This window comes from Phyllobates terribilis, unplaced genomic scaffold (genome assembly GCF_046119375.1).
Source record: "Phyllobates terribilis strain yellow unplaced genomic scaffold, ASM4611937v1 Scaffold_9__5_contigs__length_417890890, whole genome shotgun sequence".
In the NCBI taxonomy this organism is placed as follows: Eukaryota; Metazoa; Chordata; class Amphibia; order Anura; family Dendrobatidae; genus Phyllobates; species Phyllobates terribilis.
Window position 1 is genome coordinate 127323414 of NW_027362769.1, and position 27286 is coordinate 127350699.

The window sequence follows — 27286 nt, forward strand, 5'->3', positions numbered from 1 at the left end:
TGAACTTATTACCTGAATAAAAGACACCTGTTCACACACTCAATCAATCACACTCCAACCTCTCCACCATGGCCAAGACCAAAGAGATGTCTAAGGACACCAGGGACAAAATTGTAGACCTGCACAAAGCTGGGATGGGCTACAGGGCAATAGGCAAGCAGCTTGGTGAGAAGGCAACAACCAGAGGCGGACACACTGCTGGTGCAGTCGGTGCAGCTGCACCAGGGCCCAGAGGCAAGGGGGGCCCATGGATGTAGGGGCATACTGCTCATGACAGAAGACCATGCAACCGCTATGGGGCCTCTCAGTCAAGGGGCCCGATTTTGATTGACCCAATGTCACGCATAGTGTAGGAAAGACAAAGTGCAACACGAAGGGATGAGGGGAAGGGAGCCCAGACACTAAGGAAAGGGGAGATATCACCCTGTCTCCCCTACCATCCCTATATTGGTTCCTCACCAATCTCCGAACAGGAATCCTAAGTCCTGTCTTTCCCTAGAGCTTGGCCCTGGATAGGTAAGGGTGGGGATGAGCACTGGTCAGTCCCCACTAAACAACTAAAGACAAAAAGGAAAACAAACACAGGTGGAAGCAACTTAGCTTGAGCCGACTTCAGAGAGATTTAAGAAGTCGTCTGTAATGTCAAACAAAGTAACCTTCTGCAACCAGCTGCGGAACGACTGTCTGCTGCATCTGACACACCCGTGACACCCATCCACTCCCACCTGCCATACAGTGGTTTCAACATCCACTGTTAAAAAAAATGTCAATCTTTTAAGTACGAGTTTTACAGGATACCATTGTATGGAATAATGCAGCGTACTACAATATTCCATACTTTAATTTGTAGAATTCGACCAGATACAAGATGGTATCGATACCAGACATATAATGTAATATAATATAATATATACTTGGTTGGGCTCTGCCAGTTCCATCATTAATCACGTAACCACGAGGATGCACTTTGCACACTTGCTGTCATGTGCCAACTAGAGAGTCAGCCACGTCCTACAGTGTTCTAGTCACTGACACTAGCTGTCACTTGACTGCAAGTATGATTGTGCTGGAACCAGCAGAACCGAATCCTAACGGAGATATACACTGCTCAAAAAAATAAAGGGAACACTCAAATAACACATCCTAGATCTGAATGAATGAAATATTCTCATTGAATATTTTGTTATGTACAGAGTTGAATGTGCTGACAACAAAATCACACAAAAATCATCAATGGAAATCAAATTCATTAACCAATGGAGGCCTGGATTTGAAGTCACCCCCAAAATTAAAGTGGAAAAACACACTACAGGCTGATCCAACTTTGATGTAATGTCCTTAAAACAATTGAGGCTCAGTACCGTGTGTGGCCACCACGTGCCTGTATGACCTCCCTACAACGCCTGGGCATGCTCCTGATGAGGTTGCGGATGGTCTCCTGTGGGATCTCCTCCCAGACCTGGACTAAAGCATCCGCCAACTCCTGGACAGTCTGTGGTGCAACATGACGTTGGTGGATGGAGCGAGACATGATGTCCCAGATGTGCTCAATCGGACTCAGGTCTGGGGAATGGGCGGGCCAGTGCATAGCTTCAATGCCTTCATCTTGCAGGAGCTGCTGACACACTCCAGCCACATGAGGTCTGGCATTGTCCTGCATTAGGAGGAACCCAGGGCCAACCGCACCAGCATGTGGTCTCACAAGGGGTCTGAGGATCTCATCTTGGTACCTAATGGCAGTCAGGCTACCTCTGGCGAGCACATGGAGGGCTGTGCGGCCCTCCAAAGAAATGCCACCCAACACCATTACTGACCCACTGCCAAATCGATCATACTGAAGAATGTTGCAGGCAGCAGATCGCTCTCCATGGCATCTCCAGACTCTGTCACGTCTGTCACATGTGCTCAGTGTGAACCTGCTTTCATCTGTGAAGAGCACAGGGCGCTAGTGGCAACTTTGCCAATCCTGGTGTTCTGTGGCAAATGCCAAGCGTCCTGCACGGTGTTGGGCTGTGAGCACAACCCCCATCTGTGGACGTCGGGCCCTCATACCAACCTCATGGAGTTGGTTTCTAACCGTTTGTGCAGACACATGTGTGGCACCCCAGAGGTCTGGTTTCCACAGTAACGGCAATGTTATGTCTGAGAGCAGGTGGGAGGTCTCTTGGTCAGGGATCCTATGCATGCCACACCTCCTGCCCAGTCCTGGGAGGGGAAGAACTTCCCCTATATAAACCTGGGGCTGAGGCAGGGTTAGTGAGAAGAGTAGAGAGAAGAAGAGAAGCAGTAATAGGAAAGGAAGACCAGGAGCTCTGTGGGAATCGTGCTAAGAAGAGGTCAGGGGCTGGTAGCTGTAGAGCTCGCCCTGATCGAAGCTTTCTCACCGGACCCGGAGTCCGAGGCTGTGGGGACTAACTTTGCCCCAGCAGCAGAATCCGTCAGGCAGGGGATTTCCGGTCCTCTGGCCAAGAAACCCGAAGGCACGGTCACACGCGTGGGACCATCACCGCCGTCTTGGAGCGGAAGCAAATAGAAGGCCCCGAGTCACCGGCCATACGGGTGAGCACCACACGGTACACTCAGGGACGTGAGCTACTTTTACCCGCCTCTAGCAAGGTAGCCAGAAGAGTACAGTTAGTTGGGAAGGCCTACAGCTCCGCCTGGCCAGGGGAAATCCCATCTGCTCAAGGACTGACCAGGCCCCATTCGCTAGCCAGTACTCCGGGAGGGTCTGTCTTTGTCACCAGTAAAGACCCTGAACTACACCGTACCGTCTCCGAGTGGTTCCTGCTACCCCCATCATCCACGTCGGCTGCCCTGAGGCCATACCCCTCCCGTTGGGGGTTATACCATCTCCGCTGCACAACTGTGTCACCGGCCTCAGCGGTCTACCCTGCAGCGGCGGCTCCATAGCTGCATTCAACGGGTGGCGTAGTCGTCCAATATCTACTGCTACGTACACCGCCACTCAGTCTGATTCCCTGGGCACGGACCGGGTCACCGCCACAAGGACTACCACCCCTAATAGATCCGGCTCCGGGTAACCCCTGCGTGCGCAACGCTACATCAGAAAGCAGGCCCAGGGGCGCGTCAACTTTTGGCGTAGTCGGCAGGATTTCGTGCCCGCAACCACCGGGTACTGCGTGCCTGAAAAAGACTGTTCAAACTTACCAGTGGTGAAGATTCCCGCCATCCGGCGCCATCTTCTACCTTCTTCCCGCCATCCGCGAAGTTTTCCCGCCATCCGGCGCCATCTTCTGCCTTCTTCCCGCCATCCGTGGAGTTTTCACGCCGTTGGACGCCATCTTGAGGACGCCGCGCGGGAAGAAGAGGGGCGTGGACTCCGAAAGCGCGAGAACTGAAGCCCCGCCTCACGTCCGGACGTTGCGTAAGGTCCTGGAAGGAGCCCAGCCGACGTCACAGGAGCGCGACGGAAGGTCCTCAACCCTGACGATCCACTGCGGAGCCGCGGCCTACGGAAGAGGATCATCGCAAGGTAGGCCACGGTCCACTAGGGGGGAGAAGGATGTCGGATACGGAGGAGAGCTTCACCGCTCCAACCCCCGCCAGCGCCACCGCTGTTGCGGTCATGCCTTTCACCATGCCCTATATCCCGGGGGCAGCCTGGCTACCCCAGTACTCAGGGGAGTCACATGCCCTGCATGACTTTAGAGAAAAGCTGGATAGCCTCTTCCAGGTGTACCCCCTCACAGAAGAGCAAAAAGTGAGCATTCTGGTGGCCCAATTAACCGGGGCAGCCCAAAGGGAGGTAAAGTCCTGGCCACCTGGGGGGAGGACTGTCGCAGGGATACTAACCCGGCTGAGGGACACCTTTGATACCCGCACCTCAGCCGAGATCAAGCTTAGATTCTACGGGTGCAAGCAGCGAGCACAAGAGAGTATAAGGGACTATGCTCTGAACCTACAAGAGGCCCTGAGAGCCATTAAGCAGACCGACCCTGACGGCGTGGGAGACGAGGACAGGCTGTTGACTGAACAATTTATAGAGGGTTTATATTGCAATGCCCACCGAACTCAGTTGCGGGCAATGGCCTTACAGGACCCTCATCTGGGATTTGCACAGTTCAAGGACAGAGCCATCCGGGTGCTCCGAGAACCAGCACCAGGTGGCGTTGTGACCCACAGACGCCCCACTACCACTTATCACCAGGAGGCGGCGCCCTTGTCGGCAGGGCCTGTGGGAACTGATGCGCAGGCTTTGAGCAATGACCCGGCTCCAGACCTGCACCATCAGGTCCAAGAGCTAGCTAAAAGCGTTGCTGCGCTAACCAGAACTGTGCAGTCTTTACAGGTTTCCACTTCGGGGAAGATCCAGCTGGCATCCGGACCGGAGGACATCCCGTGGCGTCGACCAAGGAGGACCCCACCGGCCAGAGGAAGACCCAGCGACCGATACAACGAGGACGGACAACCCATCTGCCGCCGCTGCAATCAACCCGGACATATGGCAAGGTACTGTCCTTTAAACTGGCCCAACCTAGGGTAGAGGGCCAACCCCTAGGAAAAAGATCATCAGGCCCATCGAACTGGCGTGACAAATACGTGGGAGGACGTCCAGTCTTGCCTGTGGTACTGGATGGCATTCCTATGAGTGCCCTACTGGACACCGGGTCACAGGTCACCACCATCCCGTACGTGCTCTTCAAGCAGTACTGGAATGACTCGGATATAACCCGCTACCCTGTCGACGACTTGAGTATCATCGCCAGCAATGGTCAGCCCGTGCCACAGATCGGATTTAAAGAGGTGACCATTAAAATCGGTAGAGTCGAACTGGCAGCACAGGGACTGATCATTGTAGACATTGACAAACACGAGAGTCACCCAAAGATAACTCTAGGAACTAATGTGATTGAAAATTGTCTTGCAGAAGTGATTTTCATTTTACAGCAGGTTGCCAAGAACGCCAGCTCCAGCGAGCAGCGAGTGCTCCAGAAAGAGATCCGGGCACTGATGCGACAGCAACAGGTGGAACTCTCCGGTGGTGAGATTGGTAGCGTGAGAATGTGTGACCCTTTCCCTATTGCCATGCCCCCAAAAAGTGAAATGATGATTTGGTGCCGGGCAGCTATTGGTCTGAGAGGTAGAGATTACCAGGCAATGGTAGAACCAGTTTACTCAGACAGTAGGCCCACCATTTTGACAGCACGGGGGGTGGTCAATGTACGCCATGGGAGGGTGCCCGTTCGCGTAGTGAATATCGGGAAGAGGGAAGTGTACCTGCCCAGGTATGCCACGCTGGCCAAATTGTATACCATCAATCGAAATTCCATACAGTCCATAGAACCCTTGCCTCCATCTTCTCCGGAGGAAGGTAACGGCTCTGAGAAAACAATGGAGGACTGGTGTCAGCAACTACATTTGGGTACTGACTCCACTCCCTCACACCAGAAACAGGGAGTCTATCGGGTGGTTCAAGAGTATGAGAGAGTGTTTAGTAAACACCCGTTAGACTTCGGGCGAGTCAAGGGGGTAGAACACCACATCCCCACGGGAGATCATCCTCCCATAAAGGAGAGATACCGACCCGTACCCCCTGCACATTACCAACACGCCAAGGGGATGCTCAGAGACATGAAGGAGGCTGGGGTAATCAGGGATAGCTGTAGCCCCTGGGCAGCTCCACTAGTCTTGGTTAAAAAAAAAGACAACACCATGAGAATGTGTGTAGATTACCGGAAAATCAACCATATCACACACAAAGATGCGTACCCTTTACCAAGGATAGAGGAGTCTTTGGCTGCTTTAAGATCTGCTAATTTCTTCTCCACTTTGGATCTTACTAGCGGGTACTGGCAGGTTCCTGTAGCAGAGGCGGACCGGGAGAAGACCGCATTCACCACCCCGATGGGACTTAGCGAGTTTACCTGCATGCCGTTCGGACTCTGCAACGCACCAGGAACCTTCCAACGGTTGATGGAATGCTGTCTGGGACACCGAAACTTCGAGACGGTCCTGCTATACCTGGACGATGTCATCGTCTATTCCAAAACCTACGAGGATCACCTGAAACACCTGGTGGAAGTGTTCGAAGCTCTGGCAAACTACGGCCTAAAGGTGAAACCCTCCAAGTGTCACCTCCTGAAACCAAAGGTGCAGTACCTGGGACACGTGGTGAGCGCTGACGGAGTGGCTCCCGACCCTGATAAGATCACCGCAATTAAGGAATGCCAAGTCCCTCCAGTGTAAAGGAAGTGCGGCAGTTCCTAGGGTTGGTAGTCTACTACCGCAGATTCATTCCCGGTTTCACCAAAAAGGCAGCTCCTATGCAGGACCTCCTGATAGGCCAGTCCCGGAAGGCCAAGAACCAGAAGCCGCCCTTCAGATGGGAGAAGTTAGAAGAAGAGTCCTTTCGCCAGCTGAAGATGGCCCTCACGGGGGATGAAATCCTGGCATACCCTGATTACAGCCAGCCCTTTATCCTCTACACCGACGCCAGTAACATTGGGCTAGGAGCCGTACTGTCCCAGACCCAGCAGGGGAAAGAACGGGTAATTGCTTACGCCAGCCGAAAACTGAGACCCACCGAAAGAAACCCTGAGAATTACAGCTCATTCAAGCTGGAGTTCCTGGCAGTGGTGTGGGCAGTCACCGAACGCTTTAAGCACTACCTCGCCTCTTCCCGGTTCACCGTGTACACGGATAACAACCCGTTGACGCATCTGGACACGGCAAGGCTCGGTGCCCTGGAGCAGAGATGGATGGCCCGCCTGTCCAACTATGAGTTCACAATCAAATACCGGGCAGGACGCTCCAATACCAACGCGGACGCCCTGTCTAGGATGCCAAACCTACCAGACGAGGGTGAGGATTCAGAAGATTTGGAAGAGGTCGAACTCCCTGCGTTCCACCGTCATGGGACTGTCCAGTATTCCCACCGTGTAAGGGGTAAGCAAGCCGCTACGTTCAACCCCTTACCTCACTACAACTGGGCGGAAACGCAAGACAGTGACCCTGCCGTCCGGCTGGTGAAGGAGATGCTGACTCAGCCAGAAGCTCGCCTTGACCCGGACGCTCCGGAGGAGACCAAGCAACTGTGGGCTGAGAAGAGTCGACTGTTCATTTACAAGGGGAAGTTGTGCCGCAGAATGGTTAACTCCCGGACGCATGAACTGGTCTGGCAAGTAGTGGTGCCAAGAAGGGACGCAGCTATGGTGATGGAGGCATACCACGACGGGGCTGGGCACTTCGGATGGAAGAAGCTGGAGTTCCTGCTGCGCGGGCGGTTCCATTGGGTAGGCATGAGAGGAACCATCGAGAGGTGGAGCAGAGACTGTGGCCCATGCAACCTAAGAAGGAAGGACCGTGCCAGCCAGAAGACCCCCCTTCAGTCCATCGTCACCCGGCAGCCGTTGGAACTGGTGGCCTTGGATCATGTAAAACTGACCCCAAGCAGAAGTGGCTACGTCTACGCATTAACCATCGTGGACCACTACTCCCGGTTCTTGGTTGTCGTCCCCGTCAAGGACTTAACGGCTCAAACAGCAGCTAGAGCCTTCCAGCAGCACTTCTGCCGTCCACACGGCTACCCAGAGCAGGTGCTGACGGACCAGGGACCTGCCTTTGAAGCGGAGGTCTTCCAAGAGTTCTGTACTCTGTATGGCTGCCGGAAGATCAGGACGACACCCTATCATCCGCAAACTAATGGACTTTGTGAGAAAATGAACCAGGTAGTGATAGATCTTCTAAAAACATTGCCCCTGGAAGAACGCAGTCTGTGGCCTGAGTAGCTGCCCGACCTGGTGGACCTATACAACTACATCCCTGTAGGTTCCACCAACTGTACCCCGGCTTACCTAATGAGGGCAAGGCCTGGTAAGCTACCTGTTGACCTGGAGATGGGAGTCCTGACACCCGAGGACACTTCACCGGAAGCAGACTGGGACACAGAGAGGCAGCAGCAGTACCGGAAAGTACAGGAGAGCGTGGAGCGAAGTCTCTGTCTGGCTAGGGAAAGACAAGAGAAAACTTACAACCAGTATGCTCCCGCTGTTCCCCTGGTACCCGGAGAGCAGGTCTTGAAGAGGAAGAGACGGCTCCACAAGTTGGACGACCAGTGGGAGAAGGACCCGTACACCGTACTGCCCTCAAGCCACGACAACCCAAAGGTTTGTACCATCAGTAAAGACGGAGGGGAAACCACAGCCATTGTATCCCGGGATCACCTGAAGAAGTGTCCCGAACAGCTACGGAACCCAGAAGGGGAACAAAAAGACCCTCGACCCGTAGAGGAAAGGGAAGATATGGTTAGTACTGTGCTCGGAGACTTCCCTCGGTCCTGGACTCAAGTCAATGGTGCAGTTGTGGTACCCGTCCTCACGTTCCTCCAACCAGCATCCCAAGTGCCTACGGAGCAACAGGTAGAGCTGGGAGAGCAGCCGGTCCAGGAGGCAAGGGACTCCACCCAAGCAGAACAGGAGGATCAACCCTCTGCTTATAGTGAGCCTGCCGTACCCCTAGTGAGCCAAAGAGCCCGTAGACAGCTGCCCAGTTTACCCTTGACAGCTCCTACACCCTGTAGTTCAGGGCCAGACAGTCAGCTCCGTAGGTCCACTAGCGCCACTAGAGGCCAGTTACCCGCACGTTGGAGGATTTGAAGTGTTTAAATTGTTTTATTTGTGGTCACCTGTCTGTTACTTGTAAATAATTATGTGTTTCTAGTTATTTTTAGGAGTCCTTGGTGGATTTACCGGGAATCCTTGTACAATTGGTTGGAGCGTAACCTAGGAATGGACTAAAGACTGTTAAGGACTCGGGGCAGGACAGACCCCTACCTGGTTACGTCTCCCTGTTTGGTGAAATGGACACCTTGCTTTTCTTCCAAAACTGCACCCGGTTGCGGATACGCCGTAACCATCTTTATGTGTTTTTCTTATTGTATTATTATTGTTTATACCTTGTTATGTTTTTCTAAAAATATGTTTAGTCCCGGAGTACTAAATTTCACTAGGGGGGAATGTGGCACCCCAGGGGTCTGGTTTCCACAGTAACGGCAATGTTATGTCTGAGAGCAGGTGGGAGGTCTCTTGGTCAGGGATCCTATGCATGCCACACCTCCTGCCCAGTCCTGGGAGGGGAAGAACTTCCCCTATATAAACCTGGGGCTGAGGCAGGGTTAGTGAGAAGAGTAGAGAGAAGAAGAGAAGCAGTAATAGGAAAGGAAGACCAGGAGCTCTGTGGGAATCGTGCTAAGAAGAGGTCAGGGGCTGGTAGCTGTAGAGCTCGCCCTGATCGAAGCTTTGTCACCGGACCCGGAGTCCGAGGCTGTGGGGACTAACTTTGCCCCAGCAGCAGAATCCGTCAGGCAGGGGATTTCCGGTCCTCTGGCCAAGAAACCCGAAGGCACGGTCACACGCGTGGGACCAGCACCGCCGTCTTGGAGCGGAAGCAAATAGAAGGCCCCAAGTCACCGGCCATACGGGTGAGCACCACACGGTACACTCAGGGACGTGGGCTACTTTTACCCGCCTCTAGCAAGGTAGCCAGAAGAGTACAGTTAGTTGGGAAGGCCTACAGCTCCGCCTGGCCAGGGGAAATCCCATCTGCTCAAGGACTGACCAGGCCCCATTCGCTAGCCAGTACTCCGGGAGGGTCTGTCTTTGTCACCAGTAAAGACCCTGAACTACACCGTACCGTCTCAGAGTGGTTCCTGCTACCCCCATCATCCACGTCGGCTGCCCTGAGGCCATACCCCTCCCGTTGGGGGTTATACCATCTCCGCTGCAGAACTGTGTCACCGGCCTCAGCGGTCTACCCTGCAGCGGCGGCTCCATAGCTGCATTCAACGGGTGGCGTAGTCGTCCAATATCTACTGCTACGTACACCGCCACTCAGTCTGACTCCCTGGGCACGGACCGGGTCACCGCCACAAGGACTACCACCCCTAATAGATCCGGCTCCGTGTAACCCCTGCGTGCGCAACGCTACATCAGAAAGCAGGCCCAGGGGCACGTCACATGCACATTTGTGGCCTGCTAGAGGTCATTTTGCAGGGCTCTGGCAGTGCTCCTCCTGTTCCTCCTTGCACAAAGGAGGAGGTAACGGTCCTGCTGCTGGGTTGTTGTCCTCCTATGGCTCCCTCCACATCTCCTGGTATCTGCTCCATGCTCTGGACACTGTGCTGACAGACACAGCTACCCTTCTTGCCACAGCTCGCACTGATGTGCCATCCTGGATGAACTGCACTACCTGAGCAACTTCTGTGGGTTGTACTGTAGACACCGCCTCATGCTACTGTACGTCTAGGGGTGAGAGCAATGGCAAAATGAAAAAGTGACCAAAACATCAGCCAAAAAGGATGAGAACAGAGAAATGGTCTGTGGTCACCACCTGCAGAACCACTCCTTTATAGGTGGTATCTTGATATTTGCCTATCATTTCTACCAGTTGTCTGTTCCATTTGCACAACAGCAGGAGAAATTGATTCACAATCAGTGTTGCTTCATAACTGGACAGGTAGATTTCACAGAAGTGTCATTGACTTGGAGTTACATTGTGTTGTTTAAGTGTTCCCTTTATTTTTTTGAGCAGTGTATATACAGTATATATTTGGACAGAGACAACATTTTTCTAATTTTGGTTCTAGACATTACCACAATGAATTTTAAACGAAACAATTCAGATACAGTTGAAGTTCAGACTTTCAGCTTTCATTTGAGGGTATCCACATTAAAATTGGATGAAGGGTTTAGGAGTTTCAGCTTCTTAACATGTGTCACCCTGTTTTTAAAGGGACCAAAATTAATGGGACAATTGACTCCAAGGCTATTTCATGGACAGATGTGGGCAATCCCTTCGTTATGTCATTCTCAATTAAACAGATAAAAGGCCTGGAGTTGATTTGAGGTGTGGTGCTTGCATTTGGAAGGTTTTGCTATGAAGTAAACATGCGGTCAAAGGAGCTCTCCATGCAGGTGAAACAAGCCATCCTTAAGCTGCAAAAACAGAAAAAAAACATCAGAGAAATTTCTACAATATTAGGAGTGGAAAAATCTTAAGTTTGGTACATCCTGAGAAAGAAAGAAAGCACTGGTGAACTCATCAATGCAAAAAGACCTGGACACCCACGGAAGACATCAGTGGTGGATGATTGCAGAATAATCTCCATGATGAAGAGAAACCCCTTCACAACAGCCAACCAAGTGAACAACACTCTCCAGGAGGTAGGCGTATCAATATCCAAATCTACCATAAAGAGAAGACTGCATGAAAGTAAATACAGAGGGTTCACTGCATGGTGCAAGCCACTCATAAGCATCAAGAATAAAAAGGCTAAACTGGACTTTGCTAAAAAACATCTAAAAAAGCCAGCACAGTTCTGGAAGAACATTCTTTGGACAGATGAACCCAAGATCAACCTCTACAAGAATGATGGAAAGAGAAAAGTATGGCAAAGGCGTGGTACAGCTCATGATCCAAAGCATACCACATCATCTGTAAAACACTGCTGAGGCAGTGTGATGGCTTGGGCATGCATGGCTGCCAGTAGCACTGGGTCACTAGTGTTTATTGATGATGTGGCACAGGACAGAAGCAGCCGAATGAATTCTGATGTATTCAGAGCCATACTGTGTGCTCAGATCCAGCCAAATGCAGCCAAACTGATTGGTCGTCGTTTCATACTACAGATGGACAATGACCCAAAATATGAAGCCAAAGCAGCCCTGGAATATTCAAGCAAAGAAGTGGAATATTCTTGAATGGCCAAGTCAGTCACCTGATCTCAACCCAATTGAGCATGCATTTCACTTGTTAAAGACTAAACTTCAGACAGAAAGGCCCACAAACAAACAGCAACTGAAAACCACCGCAGTGAAGGCCTGGCAGAGCATCAAAAAGGAGGAAACACAGCGTCTGGTGATGTCCATGAGTTCAAGACTTCAGGCAGTCATTGCCAACAAAGGGTTTTCAACCAAGTACTAGAAATGAACATTTTGTTTACAATTATTTAATCTGTCCAATTACTTTTGGTCCCTTTAAAAACAGGGTGGCATATGTTAAGGAGCTGAAACTCCTAAACCCTTCATCCAATTTTAATGTGGATACCCTCAAATGAAAGCTGAAAGTCTGAACTTCAACTGCATCTGAATTCTTTTGTTTAAAATTCATTGTGGTAATGTCTAGAACCAAAATTAGAAAAATGTTGTCTCTGTCCAAATATATATGGACCTAACTGTATGTAGTAGTGGCTAGGCCTGAGGTGGTCAGCGTTTTGGCGCATATCCTACCTCCTCCGAGGATTGCTGGATGTTTTCCTGCTACTATCCCAGTTCTATGACTCCCGTTAAAACAAAGCTTCAGGTGATAAATGATGGATGAGGTGGTGGCAAAGGAGAAAGAGCAGGAGGAACAGGGACCATTCACATCAATATCAGGCCAGTCAACCACATATGTCTTGTAGGATATCTTTCTGTAACAAAAGGAGCGGTTCGGCTACACAGTTATAGAGCATTCAGTGAATGCAATGCCTACCAAAAATTTTGAGGCACTCCAATGCCCCTTGGAAATGACATGGAGGTCAGAGGGCCTTAACTAAACCGTTTTTTCCATTTATAGCAACTGGGTCTCCTGTACACTGTTGGCTTAAGCAGTGAATGGAAGGCTTTCCAAAAATTATGAGGAACTGCAATGCCCCTTGAAACAGACGTAGATTACAGCATACTAAAAACCTTCTACCCATTATTGGGGAGTGGGTCTCCCTTAGTTTTCGCCTTTGCATTGAAAAGCAAAAGCTGACTAAAATTAGAAGGAAATGCAATGACCGTTGGAAGAGTCGTGGAGGTTAGAGGTAATTAAAAACAACATTTCAATGCCACTTGGAAGAGCTGTGGAGTTCAGAGTGGTTTAAGAAGACACTTTTAATGCCCCTTTGAAGAGACGTGGAGGTCACAGTAGCTTAACAAGACGGTTTTAATGCCCCTTGGAAAAGTGGTGGAGGTCACAGTAGCTTAACAAGACGGTTTTAATGCCCCTTGGAAAAGTGGTGGAGGTCACAGTAGCTTAACAAGACGGTTTGAATGCCCCTTGGAAAAGTGGTGGAGGTCGCAGTAGCTTAACAAGACGGTTTTAATGCCCCTTACAAGAGCCATACAGTACAGCATCTTAAAAACATTATTCCCATTATTGGGGAGTGGGTCTCCCATAGACTTTGCTTATGCCTTCCAAGCAAAAGCTGCCAAAAATTAGGACGGAGGAACTTACAATGCCCCTTACAAGAGCCATGCAGTACAGCATATTACAAACATTATTCCCATTATTGGGGAGTGGGTCTCCCATAGTCTTTGCTTATGCCTTCCAAGCAAAAGCTGCCAAAATTTAGGATGGAGGAACTTGCAATGCCCCTTACAAGAGCCATGCAGTACAGCATATTACAAACATTATTCCCATTATCGGGGAGTGGGTCTCCCATAGTTTTTGCTTATGCCTTCCAAGCAAAAGCTGCCAAAAACTAGGAGGAAATGCAATGCCCGTTCGAAGAGTCGTGGAGGTTACAGTTAATTAAAAACAACATTTCAATGCCCCTTGGAAGACCTGTGGAGTTCAGAGTGGTTTAACAAGACGCTTTTAATGCCCCTCGGAAGAGACGTGGAGGTCGCAGTAGCTTAACAAGACGGTTTTAATGCCCCTTGGAAAAGTGGTGGAGGTCGCAGTAGCTTAACAAGTTGGTTTTAATGCCCCTTGGAAAAGTGGTGGAGGTCACAGTAGCTTAACAAGACGGTTTTAATGCCCCTCGGAAGAGACGTGGAGGTCGCAGTAGCTTAACAAGACGGTTTTAATGCCCCTTGGAAAAGTGGTGGAGGTCACAGTAGCTTAACAAGTGTTACGCTCGCGCCCGGACTGACTGGCGTGAGCGTGATTAGTGATCCCACTGTACCATGAACCGAGGAGTGCCTGGAGAGGTGTAACTAAGTCGCATGGCAGCTAACGACTCCGTGAACCAAGGAGGAACCGAGCAGAGGGACCAGGTGCTACACCAGGTCAGACCCCGGTCACAGCTGTTGACCCACACCGGGGAATGCAGGAACAGGCAGGTTAGGCTGGCACACAGACAGGTGGGTATTGGCAGGCACGGCTTGTATGCAGACAGGGGGGTACTGGTAAGCACGGCTGGTGTACAGACTGGTGGGTGCTGACAAGCACGGCTGGAGTGCAGACAGGGAAATACTGGCAAGTTGGAGCGCTTGCTGGATAGAGTCCAGTACAGACTTGGAGACAGGAACAGAGCCACAGATGCGGTAGACAAGCGGAGTAAAGCGAAACCGCTGGAGCGGTGGACAAGGCAGAACAGAGAGGAACCGCCGGAGCGGTGAGCAAGGCAGAGCAGAGGGAAACCGCCGGAGTAGTGAGCCAGCAGAGCAGAACTAAACAGCAGGTGCGGAGAACAAGGCAGAGCAGAGAGGAACCGCTGGAGCGGTGAGCAAGGCAGAGCAGAGAGGAAAAGCTGGAGCGGTGAGCAAGCAGAGCGGAACTAAACCGTAGGTGCGGTGAACAAGGCAGAGCAGAGAGGAACCGCCGGAGCGGTGAGCAAGGCAGAGCAGAGAAGAACCGCCGGAGCGGTGAGTGAGGCAGAGCAGAGAGGGACCGCAGGTGCGGGGAACAAGGCAGAGCAGAACTAAACCGCAGGTGCGGTGAACAAGGCAGAGCAGAGAGGAACCGCCGGAGCGGTGAGCAAGGCAGAGCAGAGGGGAACCGCCGGAGCGGTGAGCAAGGCAGAGCAGAACAGGGCTGACGGTGCAGGCAGAGAGGACAGGGCTCTGTTCACATGGAACAGACTGAAGGATACAGAAAGATGGCTAGGACACAGGAGGTAGATACGGAAGAAGGGAAAAGGGACAAGCACAACCAGATACACACAAGGTACTTACACTGAAGTAGCGAGTGGACACAAAACTCACAAACAGAAGTACAGAGACAACGAGTAGGAGTTAGTTGCTGGTTCAGACACTGCAGGAAAAGGGAAGGTACGAACATAGAGACAAACAGATAACAGGCTAGGATACAGTTCAGATAGGAACTGCTACTGCAAGAGATACAAGAACAGGCCTGGGTATACGGCCCCCAGGGATGGCGGAAAGGACTAGAAGTCACAGATAACAGGTCTGGGAAGGCATTCCCCAGAGTGGCGGAGACGGACTAGAAGTCACAGAAAACAGGTCTGGGTATACAGCCCCCAGAGATGGTGGAAACAGGCAAGAAGCAGACTGGACCTGGCAACTTCAGAGTAAAGGAGCACACTGAATGTAAGTGTTGTTCAGGCACCTCCTACTGGGTGGAGGGGGTTTAAATATCCAGTGACTCATAGCAATAGGCTGGAGACACATTAGGGGTGTGCCCACAGCAGCTATAAGAACCAGGAAGTAACTGGGCCGCCGCCCTAAGCAGACAGTCAAGAGGCATGCACACGGCAAGAACTGGAGCACGGCTTGCAGGCTGGACTGATGGGTAAGATTGCGGTCTTGCATGGTGGGAGGTGGTGCACCATGCAAGCATGCCACCAGGGATGTTACAACAAGACGGTTTTAGTGCCCCTGGGAAGAGACGTGGAGGTCGCAGTAGCTTAACAAGACGGTTTTAATGCCCCTTGGAAAAGTGGTGGAGGTCACAGTAGCTTAACAAGACGGTTTTAATGCCCCTCGGAAGAGACGTGGAGGTCGCAGTAGCTTAACAAGACGGTTTTAATGCCCCTCGGAAGAGACGTGGAGGTCGCAGTAACTTAACAAGACGGTTTTAATGCCCTTTGGAAAAGTGGTGGAGGTCGCAGTTGCTTAGCAAGACAGTTTTAATGCCCCTTGGAAAAGTGGTGGAGATCACAGTAGCTTAACAAGATGGTTTTAATGCCCCTCGGAAGAGACGTGGAGGTCGCAGTAGCTTAACAAGACAGTTTTATTGCCCCTCGGAAGAGACGTGGAGGTTGCAGTAGCTTAACAAGACGCATCTTAAAAATATTATTCCCATTATTGGGGAGTGGGTCTCCCACTGTCTTTGCTTATGCCTTCCAAGCAAAAGCTGACAAAAATAAGGACGGAGGAACTTTCAATAATGGCAACACGGACCACGGTCACCCTGGTGGTATAGTGGTTGTGGAGGCTGAGGATAAGGAGAAGAACATAAAACAGCCAAAATGAGGAAGCGTATACCCATGTGTGGGTGTGAAGCGGTGCATGTGAATACACCTCCCGAAATAACACAGTGGATTTGACTTTATGTTACTCTGCTGTCATTTGGTGGTGATGAGAAGTCTGGCCCAATCCAGCCCTTGTTCATTTTGATAAGGGTCAGCTTGTCAGCATTGTCAGTTGACAGGCGAGTTCGCTTATCAGTTATAATTCCCCCAGCGGCACTAAAAACATGCTCCGATAACACGCTAGCGGCAGGGCAGGCCAGGACCTCCAAGGCGTACAGAGCAAGTTCATTCCAAGTGTCCAGCTTGGATACCCAATAATTAAAAGGCACAGAGGAATCACGAAGGATGCTGGTACGGTCGGCAAAGTACTCCCTCACCATCTTTTGAAACTTTCCACTCCTTGCGAGAGTACCCCACGCCTCAGGGTCTGTCCGAAGGGAGGGTCTGAGAAAACTGTTCCAGAACGTTGACAGTGTTCCCCTGCCTCTGCTGGATTGGAGTTGCGACTCTCCTGTACACCTTGGTTGGGCAACGAACTGTGACCTCTGCCGCTAGCGTGTTCAGATGGGAATTTTTTTAACAGTTCTACAGCAAGGGCCTTCTGGTACTGCCCCATTTTTGTAGACCTCTCCACCTCAGGAATAAGAGAGTGAAAGTTCTCCTTGGAGCGGGGGTCTAAAAGTGTCACCAACCAGTAATGACTGTCACCCAACATTTTGACAACGCGAGGGTCACGGTTAAGGCAATGTAACATAAAGTCAGCCATGCGTACCAGACTGGTAATGGGCAAGACTTCCGTGTCCTCACCAAGATAACGACTGACCATGCTGTCCTCCGTCCTCCTCCCACCTGTCCTCAGGCCAGCCATGCTGAACCGACGGTATGACAGTTGTACAGGTACTACCGTCTACAGTGCATGATACAAGCTCCTGTTCTTCCTCCTCCTCCTCCTCTCCCTGATTGTCCCCCAATGCACGTTGGGATGAGATGAGGCTGGGCTGTGTGTAATCGCCCGCTACGGCTTCTTGATCCATCTCATCATACTCTGGCTGCAATGCCTCCTCTTTAATTCTCTGCAGAGAGCGTTGCAAAAGACAGACAAGTGGAATGCTGATGCTAATGATGGCGTCATCGCCACTCACCATCTTGGTGGACTCCTCAAAGTTTGTCAGGATGGTACATATGTCAGACATCCAGGTCCACTCCTGAGGTCTTATGTGTGGAGTCTGAACTGAATACCGATGGCATTGTTGATGCTGGTACTCCACAATGCTCTCTTCTGCTCACAAATCCTTTGCAACATGTGGAGGGTAGAGTTCCAACGTGTGGGGACATCACACACCAGTCGGTGTGATGGAAGCTGCAAACGCTGCTGCAACACAGGAAGGGCGGCGGAAGCTGTAGCCGACTTCCGAAAATGAGCTGACAGGCGGCGTACTTTGATGAGCAGATCTGGCAACTCGGGGTACGATTTAAGAAACCGCTGAACCACGAGGTTAAGCACATGAGCCAGCCATGGTACGTGTGTGATCTCGCCTCGCCTCAGAGCCGCCACCAGGTTGAGGCCATTGTCACACACGACCATGCCTGGATGTAGGTTCAGCGGTCTCAGCCACAGATCTGCCTGCTCTTTCATAGCTGTCCACAACTCACAAGCAGTGTGAGGCTTATCACCTAAGCTTATGAGTTTCAGCACAGCCTGATGCCGCTTGGCTGAGGCAGTACTGCAGTGCTTCCAGCTTGTAACTGATGTGGTGATATCTGAGATGGAGGCTGAACATGAGGAGGAGGAGGAGGATGCACAGGAGCTGCCTAAAAGGCAGCATTTCCAACGCAAGCAGTCGTGAAATGTGCGAATTTAAGGGTCTGTGGGGCGTTGGCTGCGAATTTGCGCTTTCATTCAAAGGTCTGCGATATGGACAATTGAACGCTGCGGTGGGACGTGGACGTGGACGTTGATGCTGTTTCTTGAGAAACTGCCATAACAAGTGAAGACTGAGAGGAGGGGGCATCTTTGCATGCAGTATGGACAGGGGATTGCCTTGCACGCACAACAGGGGTTTCTCTTACATGCACAACAGCGGAAGAAGCAGTGGCGACACCCGCTGACACTGGTCATGGACCCTGGGGTTCGCCCCACAAAGTCGGGTGCTTTGCTGACATGTGCCTGATCATGCTGGTGGTGGTCAGGCTGGTAGTTTTGTCACCCCTGCTGATGCTGGCCTGGCAGGTGGTACAAATGGCCTTTTTGTGGTTATCAGCAGAGTCTTTAAAAAAATTCCAGACTCTGGAAGACCTACCGGTTGTACTGGCAACGTCCCTCGTGTTGGTGTTACGGGGAACGGTTGCCCGCCTTCTGTCTGCGGCCACCACACTGCTTCTTCCAGCCTGTTGGGGTACTCTGCCTCCCTCCCCCTGTGTGCTGCTGGCCTCGCTCTGCGTGTCCTCCTGCCACGTTGGGTCAGTTACTAGATCATCCACCACCTCCTCCTCTTCCACTTCCGCACCACGGTCCTCCTCCTCACTTCGTGGCAATTGTGTCTCGTCATCGTCCACCTCTTGTGACAAATTGCCAGCGTCGCCTTCCTGTGGCCGTGGCTGTTCAAATATTTGGCCATCGCTACATGGAATCTCCTCTTCCACCACTTCAAGCGGAGCAGGCGAGGGGCCCAAATATGGAAATGGACCAGTGAACAGCTCTTCAGAGTGTCCAAGTGTGGGATCAGTTGCTGTCTGACGACACTCGGCATGGTGGGAGGAAGGAGCATCAGGGTGAGGAGGAGTATGCGGTCGAAACTCAAAGCTACTAACACTTGACCGTGTGGAAGACAGACCGGAGGTGGTGGTGCCCAGGTGACTGGAAGTATTATCTGCTATCCAATTAATAACCTGTTCACACTGATCAGTTCGCAATACTGGTGTTGTTATGTGCTTGTCAGGAAACAACACCCACTTTTGGGTCAGACCTTCCCGCTCTCTGTCGCCCCCTTATCCTGCTGGTCAAACACGGTATTGACCGAGGATAAGCACGGGTGCAGCTGCTCTAATTTATGTCGACTATTGCGTCACGTGATGTGACAGGACATATATATACCACCAGTTCCTTCCAGGAACGTATATATACCTCCGACCAGCCACCCTCAAACCACAATATCACATAAATACTGGTATACTGCCACCACCGATCTCTTAACAGGTGGATCGGGTACCCGTTAGGTAACGTGAATTAGCGGGTGAGGAACGTGTTTGCTCGACATAGGACAAGAAGAACGAAACTGGTATATAATAATGATTTACTCCCGAAAGGGGGGCAGTGTTTACAAAATATATACAAGATATTATAAAAGAGACAATTTACATATATGCATAAAACAGTTATTAAAATAAAAGGGATAAGTAATAGCAAAACCTGCTTCACAAGGTGATGGTCTCAGATTCTGTGGGGGGGACGGCTCCCCGGAAATTAGATGTGATTCTTCCACGCAGCGTGTAGGGCATGCGTCTGACGTCCCTGAGAAGAATCTGCTGGTTTATGGCCGTTCTGGTTTTTAGTATGGGGCCAAAACACCAGGAGACACCCATATCGCTTACCTCACACGGGGGCTCGGTTTTGTGAACCCACCCAGCTGCATAAGACATAAAAATCCTCCATCTTTCATATCTTGGTGTGGGGGTGTCCCACATCCAAGATGGAGACATCATGTTTGCCGTCACTAATATTCATGCGGATGGCTATCAAATATGATATCTCTATGACGCTCAGAAGCTAAGAAACCATTTCCCACGTTTCCGGCGGTTTCCCAGCCATGCAAGATATACCATTGTAACCGGAAAAAAGTGAGCATTCCAAAAATGTGGTCCCTGGGTTTATGACAGTCATGTGCCTTATTAAATTCTACATTAATTGTACAAACTTTTAAACAATAGGATTTTTGGAGGGAAAGATCCAGGGTATACCAGTATACTTGCTCTGGGCTGAGGTTTTATGGAGTCATAAAAATTCCTGAGGGTTGGGGGAAGCTACAGTGAGTCCTATGTCTTACAAATGGACAGAGGGGTGGAAATTTAGGACATCTCTCATTTTTAAAACTAGGACAAAAATACATTTTGCCTGACAGTGCTTCCCTAGTAATTCGGTCAAGAACTGGGAGCGAGAAGATATGGCTGTTGGTTGCGGCACATTTTCACCTTGGCCACGGCCCCGTCCTCTGCACACACCGTCACCAGAACGTCCAGTTCCACGTCCCTTGCCACGCGCCTTGCCCATTGTAAATTAACTAAAATAGCTTACACTCGCACTATCAATGGCAAAAGGGTAATAAAAAGGAGATTAGAACCGTGGAAGAGGAAAACCACAGTTCTAGTTCTCTGGCCTACACCGGAATCTTTTAAACAGATATATTTGTGTCTGAACAGTCAGCGAGACACTCAAACTGTTTTTTTATGTAAAAAAGGCAAAAAAGTGGGTAATACAGAGATTTGAACCGTGGAACTGCAAAACCACAGTTCTAGTTATCCAGCCGAAACCAGACTCGTTTAAACAGATATATTTGTGTCTGAACACTCACAGACACACTCAATTTTTTTTTTTTTTTTTGGGGGGGGAGAATACCAAAAGGTTAATGAGACAGGTATTTGTACAGTCTGACTGAGAGAAAAAAAAAAGAGGATTTAGATGAAAAAAAAAGGATTTTTCCTGGCCCCTGAGACCGGGAGCTAAGTCTAGTAATTTGACCAGCAGCAGCACACAGGACTGTAATGCAGTGTTTGTTGGTATAACCATTGCGTCTCCTATACAGCCTGCCTGCTTGATATCTGGGATGGATATTAGTCCTCAGAAGGACTGTTTGTTTGATTTGGCAGGCTTTATAGACCCTACACTACCTATTTTGCACTATATATCTCTCCCTAACTCAGCAACACTGATCCTACACTGTCTGATCCCGGGCGACTGTGTCCAAGATGGCGGCGCACGGTTTTAAATACTCGAGGTGACGCTGTGCGTCCAGCCAATCACTGTAATGCCCACAACATGGCTGCGGCATTACAGTGACTGGCTGGCAATCCCTGCATGTTCATTGGCTCTGTAAAGAGCGCCAAACATGCAGAGCGGAGACCGGAGCTCCCGCCCGAGTAACCCAGAAATGCTCGGTGCTCGCCGAACATCCCGAGTAGTGAGATGCTCGGGCGAGTACCGAGCAGTGTCGAGCATGCTCGCTCAACACTAGTGAATATCCATTGTACAATCTCCTGAAAGCGCAGACCCAGAAACGAATGGGAGAAATTCAGGAGGCCATTAAAACACTACAGATGGCAATGAGCTTACCGGGAATGAAAAAGGCCGGATCTTCTCTAAAGGCAAAAGGAAGAAAAGTAGAAATCGGAGCAAGTGACCGAGTGTCCATCTTCCTGGAGCTCGTCGATTGTCATAGCATGAACGGGGAGCAGGTAACGGAGGGAAAGCGTCCACTCACTCCGGTCCCATCACTACTAGAGAACTTGGTATCTTGTTTGTAAGAGATATACTTTGCTATCATTTACATACGGACGTATAAAGCCGCCTTTACAGTTACATGTCAGGTTTGCAATTGCATAGAAAACATCACTCCTCTCTGTAATCCGGTAATAAGAACTGTATACCTGCAGAGTATTAGTAAAAAGGGATTTATTGGCACATTTAAAGAGTAAAAAATAAAATGTATATGTTTTAGGCCTTTTAATTCTGAGCAGATTGGTGAGGGACTGTGTCCTGAGACCCCCACACATCATTCAATAGGGTTGTGTGCTCAGTCAGGGGGTTGTGCGCTCAGCCGGGGGGGTGGGGGGGGTTACGATCTGGCAGTAGTTCCGTGCTCCTATGACTTTTTAATTAATCCATACTCTGCTGTGCACTTGCTCTCCTGTCACCTGAGCTGCACACTCTTAAAAGTTTTTTTAAGCAATTGGCGGGGGGTTTCAGGACCTGGACCCCCACCTATCTGCTCAGATTTAAAGGGCGTAAAATATGTATAAAAAATTTACAAAAGTTTCTTTACACTTTAAATGTAAGATCCCCACAATCATAGATCATAAAAATGGAGAAAGTGTTTCAGCTCTGCAGTCCCTCTAAACTCTTTCCCTGCACCGCTGAAACTGGCCACCACTGTTTAGAGTAACATATTGATTGCTGAGGGTCCAACCGTTAGTACCCCCCACTCATCCAGAGAACGGGGAAATGGCCTCTTCATTCTCATTCACAGTCTTCTGTGATGGTGCCAGAGGTCGGACCCCCATATCTTGCTCATAGTGGTCATTATTATTGCCTTGCAGTCGGCCGACTGTGGCCACGGGTGCCGGATTATCAGATCTCCCCCAGGAGCTGCACTCTAAAGCTGTTTTTTCTTAGGAGACAACCACCTTTAATTTCCAGAATATTTTTCTTCTAGCGAGTGTGTTGCATCTGTCCTGCCTCTTATAATAAATCTTTTCCACTTTCCCTTTTATATCTACAGCACGAAGCTGCCAAAGTCTTACAAGATGCAATCAATGAATTCTCCGGGACAGCGGAGGAGCTGCGCCTCATGATAGCCAACGCTGAGCTGGCCCTGTCTCACGGGGACGTGGAACAAGCTTTGTCCATGCCCCGAAATGTTTCTCCAGAGCAGCCGTATTTTGTCCAGACCAAGGAGAAAATGGCTGAGATATATCTCCAGCACAGGAAAGATAAGAAGCTCTATATCGGCTGCTACAGGTGACATACAGGAAAATGTTCGCCGCGTGTCTCTCATGCATTTGTTACAGGGGTCTTCCATTCACCACTCATCCAGTAAACTACTTTTAAGCCACAAAAGTGAGGGGTTTATTGCTTATAGCACCCGTAATGTGCCAGCACTGATAACAGAGGCGTCAGGATAATGAAAACGTTCCAGAGAATGCTATCTTAGCAAGGAAATTAGTGATATAAGGTGGCAAAAAACACCCGTGAACACCATTATTCGGTATAAGATTTCTCTAGTATGCAAAGCTAAATTTTTATTTTGCAGAGATCCAATATGAAGAATCAAGTGAGATGATTCTATTACTGCAGCCACTAGAGCAGAGCTGGTCAAACTGTGGCCACATCCGGCCCTCTGGCTGTCCCAGTCCGGCCCACGAACCGAGACAGCCAAAGGGCTGGAACAGTGGCCCACCGGCCGCACCATGCCCTCAGCCACCCGCTGTCACTGCTATCCGCATCATCAGGACGTAGGGGTAGACAGCGGTGAATACATTGGTGGAGGAAGGGTTGCCGGCTCCTTTTTCACCAATCACCATGTGAGACAGCTGACACGATGACGTCACTTAATCGCATCTGCTGTGCCGAGAGTGAGTGCACCGGAGCAGAGCAGCGGGGGAACGGGAGTGAGGCGAGTATGTCGGGTTTTTTTCATATGTGTATGGGGACTTTACATGTATATAGGAGGCTATGTGGGGGCTCATACTGTATGTAGAGGGGCTGTGTGTGGGTCATACTGTACATCGAAGGCTATGTGGGGTCTCATACTGTATTTAAGAGGCTATGTGGGGGCTCATATTGTATATAGGAGGCTAAATGGGGGATCATACTGTATATAGTAGAATTGAGGAACACTGCCCTACATGGTATGATAGACACCACAGCGGCCCATGCGATATATCCACAACAGTCCCCCAATATACACCATGATGTTTACCAGAACCCCCCAATATACAGTATTATGTCCACCACAGCCCCATATACAAAATAATGTCCTCAACGGCCCCCTATACAGTATGGTCACTGTAGCACCCTGAGGATTCGGCTGCTACAGGGGTATTGCACCTCAACCCAGAGGTGTGATATTCCACTCCCGGGTAAGGATGGAGTGTGGAACTGAGCTCAGTTAGCTGCGTGCACTACACACATCCCATTTCCGAGGAACAGACCGATGGTACTCCCACTAGAGAAATGTGCAGGTACGACAGTGTCTGTTCCTGGCTGGAGTGGGAGGGGGGTGGAACATCCCAGTAGTGTAGGGGCAGATAGGGGGAGCAGTCTGGGTAAAGCTAGGAGCTCATTGGGTGCTGGTCACCTGAGCTCACACATAGAGGGAGTATATAAGGTGGGCACCATCTTAGGACAGGGTCTTTTGCAGAGTCAGAGGAAGAGAGCAGAGAAGAAGAGCAGCTCCAAGGCCAGAGAGAGAGAGGAGAAAGAGAGACCCAGAGGGGGAGAAAGAAGGAACTCCAAGAGCCCAAATTAGACCAGAGGGTGAAGAGTTGGCAACAGGGTACCGGATCCCAAGCTGGCAGAGGCTACAGCACACCTTAGCCAGGAACCGGAGGTCGTGGGCAGGATTGATCTGCCACGATCACCCACTAAATCCACCCGGAAGGCAGACCACGAATAGGGTCAGGGAACCCAGAGACAAGGGTTTACCACCAAGAGGCCCGAGGGAGCCGGACATAGGTGGATCCCTGGTGGGGAAGGCCAGAGAAGAGGACAGGACAGAAAGGGAGCTCAGGACTACGCTCCAGAATCACCTGGGGGTTGGCCGAGTCCAGGACCTGGTGGACGCAGCACGGCTCGGGTGGTCACTTAAGGCCGGAGTGACCAGAACAACTGCAGTAAGTAAACAAACCCTGAACTGCACAGCCCGACTCTGAGTCTCATTTCCATCCCCGCTGCACCACCACAACCCCCATCCTCTGCAACTGACCCCCTGAGGCTATACCCCTCCCGTTGGGGGTTATACTACCTGGGCTGCACAAACACCATCAGCCTCAGCGGACCCTGCTGCAGCGGCGGCCGTAGTGACCGCAATTCAACGGGTGGCGTAGTCGACATAAAGAACTTTAGTAACATCAGTAAGGACTGCCACACACTGAGCTTGACACCCTGGGCACGGACCGGGTCACAGCCACTCGGAGACTACAACCCCCATCTGATCCGGCTCCGGGTATCCCCCAAACAACACTGGCCCAGGGGGCGCGTCAGTCACCACAACCCCCAATACAGTATGATGTCTCCACAGCCCCAGTATAATGTCCCCCTTGGCCCCCTATACAGTATTATGCCTCCCCACATATCCTACAGAGTATGATGTAACCACAGCCTAGGTATAATGTCCCCACAGCTCCCCGTATATTGTTTCCCATATAATATGATGTCCCCCACAGCCCCTCTTGTTATGTTCCCAAAGTCAGCACCACGTAGGTCCCAAAAGCCAGCACCACGTATTTCCCCACAGCAAGCCTCACATTGGTCCCCACAGCCAGCTCCACAGCTAGCTCCATGTAGATCCCCACAGCCAGCCTCTCTTGCTATGTCCCCCATTCATTGGCAAACTAATAAGAAAAATGTAAAAAAAAGCTTATACTCACCTAATCTGTCTCCTCTTCTGACTCGTGCAGAAGTGGACGCTGAAAGGCGTGATGATGTCACAGCATCGCGCCGTCCCCTGTGTGCGCCATCTCCTTCAGTGCGCAGGCCGGAAGTGGCCTGTGTTCAGGTGGAGGTCCCGGAGGAACAAGGGGCTGATTACAGCTCCTCTGCTCCTGTTCCGGGCAGTGCCGACATCAATTGTATGCATGTCTGACAGACGTGAGTGCAGGAAGGGAAAAATGGCTGGTGCACAGGCAGAGAGAGGGGCGAGAAGTGTCATTGACGGACACTGCTCCTCTGTGTGCCTGCGCCACGGCTGTCACTGTGCTGAATGCCTGTGGCTAGGGGAAGATACCACAGGCATTCAGCAATGTCACTTTCTCCTCCCCAAGTGTGCCCATCTCAAGTAGGTCATAGGAAGCTGAATAAAATGATACCTTGATATCGATGATCTGATATCTTATTCTAGAGAAATCCACCTTTTTTTTTACTATGTAAATGAGCTGTTAAGATCTATGAGCCGGACACAGATCTCCCCAAGAATCTGCCTCCAGAACTTATTATAAATGAAAGAGACATGTAATGACTGACAGTCTGCTCTCCTGATCTACATGTCTCAAAGTGGTGACGTCCCCTTTTAAAATAAGCTCTGGAGCCGTGTTCAGTTTCCTGATGGTGACAATAGGTGACCAGAAGTGCCATTGTGCAGAAGAACTGTGTAACAGACCTTCATAGGGGTCACTAGTTGAGTTCTTCAAGACTGTGGCCACCTGACCACATGTTCACATGTTACTTTCATGTGATTTACACCTTATTCTATGTCTTTTTTTATATTTCTTAAAAGTATTGGCAAAGTTGAATTCACAGTAGGTTTGCAGTGCATGTCATCGGGAAATACACCTGACATATACAGTACTGTGCAAAAGTTTTAGGCAAGTGTGGGAAAATGCTGGAAAGTAAGAATGCTTTAAAAATATCAGAGTTAATAGTTTATTTTGATCAATTAACAAAATGCAAAGTGAATGAACAAAAGAGAAATCTAAATCCCATCAATATTTGGTGTAACCGCCCTTTGCCTTCATCACTTCTTCTAGGTACTTGCACACAGTTTTTGAAGGACCTCGGCAGGGAGGTTGTTCCAAACATCTTGGAGAACTAACCACAGATCTTCTGTGGATGTTGATTGTGTAAATCCTTCTGTCTCTTCATGTGATCCCAGACAGACTGGACGATGTGAGATCAGGGCTCTGTGGGGCCAAATCATCATTCCTTGTTCTTCTTTATGCTGAAGATAGCTCTTAATGACATTGGCTGTATGTTTGGGGGTCATTGTCCGGCTGCAGAATAAATTAAGGGCTAATCAGACGCCTCGCTGATGGAAAAGTATCTGCCAGTATTTCAATATTATTAATTATGGAAAAAGGGGGTGATTCAAATTTTCACTCTCCCAGGTATGGTGCACGTTCAGATCCTGAACCCCCGCCATAGACAGGGGCAATTGACACATCACATGTCGGTAAGGGGTTAAAGAGGATCTGTCACCAGATTGCAAAATAAAAACTGAATATACAAATTAAATCTGTTAGACCCGATGAGGCTGGTATATTTACAATGAAAATCCTTGTCAGAACGGCTATATAATCCGGATAGTAAAATGTCCATTTTATGAGTCCTGCTGAGATCTGGACTCCTAAAATGCTCACTTTAATATTAAGGAGGGAAACAAAGGACTTGGATTTTTCTAAGTAAATACACCAGCCTCATCAGGTGTAAAAGATCTA